The sequence below is a fragment of the Scomber scombrus genome, chromosome 24, assembly GCF_963691925.1.
Source record: "Scomber scombrus chromosome 24, fScoSco1.1, whole genome shotgun sequence".
In the NCBI taxonomy this organism is placed as follows: Eukaryota; Metazoa; Chordata; class Actinopteri; order Scombriformes; family Scombridae; genus Scomber; species Scomber scombrus.
This window is the reverse complement of record NC_084993.1, coordinates 8,146,963-8,154,389: the sequence shown is the minus strand read 5'-3', so window position 1 is coordinate 8,154,389 and position 7,427 is coordinate 8,146,963.

Below are 7,427 nucleotides of genomic sequence, written 5' to 3'. Positions count from 1 at the left end.
CCAGAAAGAGATGTTTCTGAGAGAAGTGGACATGTTTCTGCAAAAAAATGCATTCGCCAAGCACCAGAAATGACAACTCACAACTGAAACAGATGTGTGAGGAAGATAAGCATGCACAGGATAGCAAATATGTGGTTGCAATTATAAAAATGTTTTAAAATTTAAATTTTTTTTAAAACAAAACATAGCTCAAAATACAAACATAAGCCACAACAGGGAGGTTTAAATGCAAAAGCTGTGGAAATGAATATTTGCCACAGAGCTTTTCAGCATTTGGCAAACAATGCAAACATTGTGAAAAAAATGTGCCACTTTTTTGGGATGTGTAATGCCAGGAAAGTGCATGCAGTCACCATAAGTAATACTAGTGACACTGGGTAAAAGAGCTCTTTGCTGGTGTAGTTCATTCAGAAGAAACAGACATGAATTTCATATCATTCTGCCTGTTAAAAAAGCTGCAGAACATGCAGACAAGGACAAAGACAAAAGTCTTACTATAAAACCTACACTGGACAGAGAATTATGGTGAAAGGAGATCTGCAGTAGAAACACAGAATAAAGTTAATGAATGAATCATATCGTTGTAGTGGGCAAGCAGACTGGAAGTCTCAGATCCAATAGATCTGAATTCTGCGATAACAAGAAACACTCTCTGCCTCCAACTGTGGATGAAGCCACATCCTAATGAGCAAATGCTGAATATACAAGATGCAAAATGCAACCAAATGAAAATTTACTTCAAAACACATTAACCAAGGAAATACTGGATCAAAGACAAGTAAAATAAAATCTGTGTTTTGACCATGGTGAGAAACTCTCTAATGGGAACAGCTGCTTCACAACCAAGATGTTGAAAACACAGGAGCTCACACGCGCACGCACGCACACACGCACACACGCACAAACACACAAAGGATAAGACTAAGACTGAAACTGAAAACTTGACACAGGATAAAGATCTTACAAAGTCAAAAGAATACTTGATGTGCTTCTGAGTACAAGTCATCCGTCAAAACATAGAGTGGGAGAATAATTAAGTAAATTATTGGGAAGAGTATTACGACACTATGATCACATATATGTGTAATTGTTGATTTAATAGAGAAAATATAGAAGAAGAAAATTTGACAGATTTGTTTTTTGGTGTTGCACTTGGGGACTTAAATCCTGTGATATCTGAGAATTGATGCTCCAACCTTGAGTTGAATTCCTGCGGTGGGTGATTATCTGTTCAAGTAGTGGGTTGATGATATTTAACATGGGTAGTCTGTTTCATGTGTGTATGTCAGCCTTTAAAATTCTGCATTATATCCACCAAACTGATTCTCTATATTTCAGGTACAAAACAACATTGCTGCAAAAATGTAATCTAAATGCAGCAGATGAAATTCAAAGAGAAGAAGAATATTAGTTGCTTAGAAGTGAAGGGAAAATCAAAATGACTGATGGTGTTGCCACTGTCGCCAGCTTCCTGTTTGTTAGACTGTGCTGCTCTCTAGTGGAGAAATCAGGACTTACACTTATTTTTTACTCAGTGTTTACTAATGTAGGATGTCACTCAGTGAAAATGTCAAGTCAATTTGTTCCAGTCATCTGTCTTCATCTAAGACATCATCCGTCTGTAGTTACCATTTCTACATTTACATTGAAATACATTTTGTTAATTTGTATTTTGATATGATTAGAAGGCAAATGACTCTCTTTATAGTAAAACTAAACCGTTGCAGAATGAACTGAATGAAATCAGTTTGTATAGTAAATGCAATACATGAGAGGTCATGACTTTAAATGATCTTATACATCTATCGACATCAGCAAAGCACATCAGACATTACAAGGAGCATCCATCAGTGAAGAAATGTAAATGATTTGTTACATCAACATGCAGAAATGAGCTTCAATCTCACAGCCTCAAAAGACATCAAATCCAATAATCTTCTTACTTCAGCCTCTTATTATAGCAACAGATGATGTCATTCTAAGACATTTAACACTCAAACAGACTGATACTAATAAATTGTGCAGATTACTTGCAGTGATGAGTTCTGGAGGACATTTGACACTTGCAGCACATCTACAGTATATAGTTGCACATCAGAAGAAGAAACTGCTGGTCTAGCAGCTGTCACTTCAACAGTGTCACGACAATAGATTAGAGAAGACTTCATTCTCAAAAGGGTTTCATCCCATCACTATTATTAAATCGGTGAAAATTGCTACTCTAAAAACACAATTGTCAGGTAAGTCATTTCTAGGTGAAGTCCTTCATCAGATCTCTATTGTATTATTCAGAGCAGTTTGGAAACAGAATCACTTTTTGTACAATTGTATAGAAGAAGAAGAAGTAGTCTGTTTGGAGCATATATTGTACCATTCATAAGCTGATAACTGAGAATCAACACTAGACAATTAAACCATTAACTTCTACAGCATTTCCACCACTAACAGAACCATCCGTTAACTTGTCACAAACATCAAATTATTTGAAACTAAATAAACTTGCTCCCCAGCTAATCTGTTCATTATAACACTATGCTGTTGAGAAGATGCTGGACTGTAATCTATAAATCTCAGATTGTAACAAAATAACAGCAAAGTCAGAAATGACAGGACTCAGTTAAATAAAAGATGACTACAGAAAGGTTTTTGTGATTTATCAGACAAAAGTTGAGAGATGTTAAGATCAAAATCGTCTAACAATAGTGAATCAACTGGAATTGGGGTAATTTTGACTGATATGTAACAACAACAACAGATTAGTTTGTTCAGTCTAATGCAGAACAGTAAATCAGCAGCTTAACCAACAGACCAAATTGTGCAGCTGCAGTTGTGACATCAACTGGTCTGTTTTTGGTGTAAAAATTACAATGGATGGCCAAATAATGAATAAAAAAGTAAAAAGTAAAAGTAAAAAGGGTCCAGGTTTGTTAGTCCTTAACAGTTGTGCTGCAGTCTGCTGAAGCAGAACTTTTTGTAATTAAGTCAATTTTGTTGTTGTCGTCCCCCCCGGTTTAGTTTAATGTTTCCACGGCTGCAATAAAGGATTTAAATTTTTTTTTTTTTTAATGTAAATAGATCAAACTGACAATTATTTCATTGTTGGGTCTATAAATCGCCAGAAAACAGTAACAAAATTCCCATCACAATATGCTAGAGCACAGGGGGACATCATCAAATGCTTTGTTTTGTTGTTCCAAACAAAAACACCAAAATATCTAATTTACTATAATGTCATAAGTCTAATGTAACACCAAGAAAAACTGCAAATTCTCACATTTGAAAACACTGATGTTTGGCACAAAAAATTAAGTAAACGACTTATGATTATCAAAATACTTGCTGATTAATTGTCTTTCAATCCAATAATCTATTAATCAACATATCGTTGTAGCTCCAAAGGTCTAAAACAAACCACTTTTACTCATCCAAGCACAATAAACCTTATTGGATACTATTACTTATAATAAATATTTAGTTGTGGTTCGGTCTTTCCCATTCAGTAAAAATCACAGATGAATGGCTCTATAGTCAAGGGGTTGTTGGGTTATACTGCTGTGTTGCCATGTATTATTCTAACAGCACATTCACTACATTTTAAACATTTCTGTGAAAAGAGAAATTAAAAGTGAATTATATGTGACTTGTCTCTGTCAACACATCTGCATTAATAAGGATAAAACTCATTCAAAGACACACCCACACGTTACCAAACGCTATACGTCATGACTGCAGAGTGGCAGAGCGAGGAAATACATAGCTGCATTTAGATCCACCTGCAGGGGCATCAGACAACAGCACAACAACAACAATAACAGGCTGCCACCTCCACCTGACAGACACTCTACATAATCTACTTATTTGTATTGCTTTAAACAAAAAAAAAACATATGGTTTAGGTTGTTTGACATGAAGCTTCTTTAACCTTAAAATATGTATATTTTAGTTGAATCTAGCGGTGAGGTTTCAGATTACAACCAACTGAATACTCCTCCCCTCCTCCTCCACTTCCAAGCATGTAGGAGAAACTATGGTGGCCGCGAAACTCATGAAAAACACAAAAGGCCATCTCTAGAGCCACTTCTGGGCTGATGTACAAACATGGCAGAGCAACATGGCAGCCTCTGTGGAAGAGGAATCGCTCCCTATGTAGATATAAAGGGCTCATACTAAGGTAATGAAAACATTATGATTCTTACTTCAGGTGATTATACACTAAGTAAAACATATTATATTCCATTTCTGACAAGTCCCTTTACAATAGATGCCACTCAATTCTATACACTGCATCTTTAATGTCAGTCTTACTGTAATGGGAGTTTTTGTGAATGTTTGTGTTATTTTGAAGTATCTCTGTCTCACAGGATTTACATTTACAACTAACCTGCAAAACAACTGCATTGTGTTTTCAATCAACAAATTGAGCAAAGATGCAAAATGTATTTCATTTATAATATCCAGGAAGTCATTTTAGAACAGGAGGCAGATACCTTTCCTCCTAAACATATCTGGAAAATACACATTTGTAACATATATATATATACAATATCTAGGAGACAAGTTTGGTTTAACGTCATTGGGTGACATACTGACCTCTGATATAAGGTTAATATCAGTGAAATAATCGTCATTTGTCAACCGTGTTCTGTCCTGCATTTTTCTTTGTCAGATTTTGAGGAATGTGAAACTTTTCATCTGCCACCTGTTTTCTTTTATGCCTTTATTAGCATTGACATGAACTTGAACATTGGCTGTCAGAATTAGTTGAAAAGCACATAAATATATCCATTTGTAGTCTGCTATGTTGTACAGTAGTAGTGAGTTTTGGTGACCCATGGTAGCCTTCCTCTAACAACAGTTGTTGTGTTTCTTTGGTATGAACAAATGTTGAAATACAAACATCCAGAAACATCAGTGCTGGCAGTGGAGTGGAATTTTTGCCCTCAAATTAAACATCTTCTCTCATGCTCTCTTGTGAGTAAAGACTGAAAGTAAAGTGATGAAATACTGATGAAATACGCAAAGAGCAGCACTTACATCATGTTGGCTCAATCCAAATCCGCATTTACTGGATGTAAGTATCCGTATCAAACAGCAGGTCAAAATTGTCCAGTTTTCCTGCGCAAAGTTTATTAAGTTTGGTCCAGAGTGCGTCAAACGTGTCTACTTCTTTACAGTGTTAATATAAAGTGATATTCCTTTTTAATGTAATAAATGTACAATAAAATGTGTCACTGGGTGATACAGACATCCATAAAGTCCAGTGGTGACAGCTGTTTCCATCCTCAGGCCATGACGACCTCTCTCCAGGGTTAAAGGGTTAAACTATGCGGACAAATTCCTCTTCACATACTAAAGTTAGCCAGTGTAATCTGAGCAGAAAGCATTCCATGACATATCCATGACTCTGATAGCAGAGTCCTGTTTTTGCTCAGTGGTACTTAAGTGTCATCCCATCATGCTGCAGATGTTGCAGGTTTGTTGTCACCTCACAACCTGCATCACTGTGTGTCTTCCTTTTCTTATCATCCTCCAATATTTAGTGTATTTAGTAGGAGCATAAGGAAAAAATGCCTCGATCATTTCATAAAATCTTCTGAAAGTAGAAGAAAAGGTTTCCTCTGTGCGCTGAGAAAAGTGATCCATCTCACCTGTTGGTCAGCCAAGAAAACTCAGTTGAAGTTTGACTTTTTTTCTGAAGAAAAAAAGGACTGAGAGATGTGAGAGTCTCAGTAAAACTGAGATGAGGAGGTTGACGGCGAGAACAGAGACAGAGGTGGAAGATGGAGAGTTGAGGAGCATCCTGCCGTCTCTGAGCCAGGAGGATGAATGGAAAGCCTGCCTCTCTGCCTCCTTTTATATTCTCTCTTTCTCTCTTCCCCTGCTGCCTCGCTTTGGCTTTTACCCTGGCTTCAATGCGCGTGTGTGTGTTTATGTGTGTGTGCATCTGTGTGTGTGCGTGCGTGCAGAGAGAAACCTCTTTCAGAGCAGCAGGAATATATTATAACCCAAACAAAAGGAGCCGGCTTATTGTTTATGAATTACCAGCCTTCCAAAGCCAACAAAGGCCCCTATTTTCATAGAAAACTCCATTTTCATTTCAGCTCCATTTGATTACCAGAGCAAAGAAAAATAAAAAGGCCTCTCCGGTCGCAACATCCCAAAGGGATTCATTCCTCCTTCTCCTGCTCATTCAACGCCACTGAAAAGGTTTCTTTATTGCTTTCTTTTCAGGACCGACGTCAAATGGGCTTTTAGGAGTAAACCAATGACAAAAAATTATTGCTTGGCTATTTTGTACAATAACAGGGCCGGGGGAAAGAGAGGAGTCCTATGTTGTCTTTGTCATCTTTCTTTCCCTTTTCTTTTGCTCCTTTCTGCTATTGGAGAGGAAAATTGCAGAGGCTGGAAATTAATGGCAAGGCTTTGAAGGGAAAGAGAGAGAGAGAAAGAGGAGGGAGACACAATGCAACAATACAAGTCAAATCTAAATTATCACTAGCTATTGAACACAGTGAAGAGACAGAGAGGTACTGTACAGCTCAAGAGGACTTCCAGTGTGTGTGTGTGTGCACGCGCAGGCATTTATGTGTGTGTGTTGTGGGAGTGACTACCTTTCACAAAACGGAGACACCTGTTGGTTTCATGGCCAAAAACAATGCAACCCCAGCGACTCGCTGTCATTTCATTTACAATGGGCCTGTCAATACAGTGTGTGTATGTGTGTGTGTGTGTGTGTGTGTGTGTGTGCGCGCCCGCTTCCCATTCAGACATTTAGGTGTGTATAGAGATGCAGGCAGACTTAATTATTGGTTCACTGCACAGTTCAGATTGCAGATCCTGGCTCTGATGTTCTCATAACCACTTTAACATTGTATTCATGCTGATGCTGCTGGCTCCACAAAGTCGCTAACTCACATTTAAGTGCCAATTTCTATCTAGAAATAATAAGTCAATTATTTTTTTCAACAAGTCATTATAGTCTTAATTACTAAATTCAGGCTTCAGCAATTGTGCAGGTGGTCATTTTGGAAATTAATTCTCTGTTAATAACATTTAAAGATGTCTGCTGTGTGTGCGTTGACAGCAGTGATTGACTGATTGCCTGTTGCTCTCCTTGGATCCAGGACTCACACAGAGTTGGATTTTCAGATCTTTTGTTTAAAGCTTGTTTTAAGTTAACACAACTAAACTACAGTTGCTAACATCAGTCCAACTGTGCACCGACCCATGTTCCAGGAAGCTATCGTTCAACAATTTGAAAGGTCAAACTTTGTGTCTTCCTGCTATTTCAACCAATTCTTTCCTCTAAAAGAATCACAAGCAGACCCCAAACAACCCGTAGTCCACAAATAAACCAGGTACAATCCAGGTAACAACAACACATATTAATACCAGATAAAGTAAATGTAAAGGCTTGACCAAATATA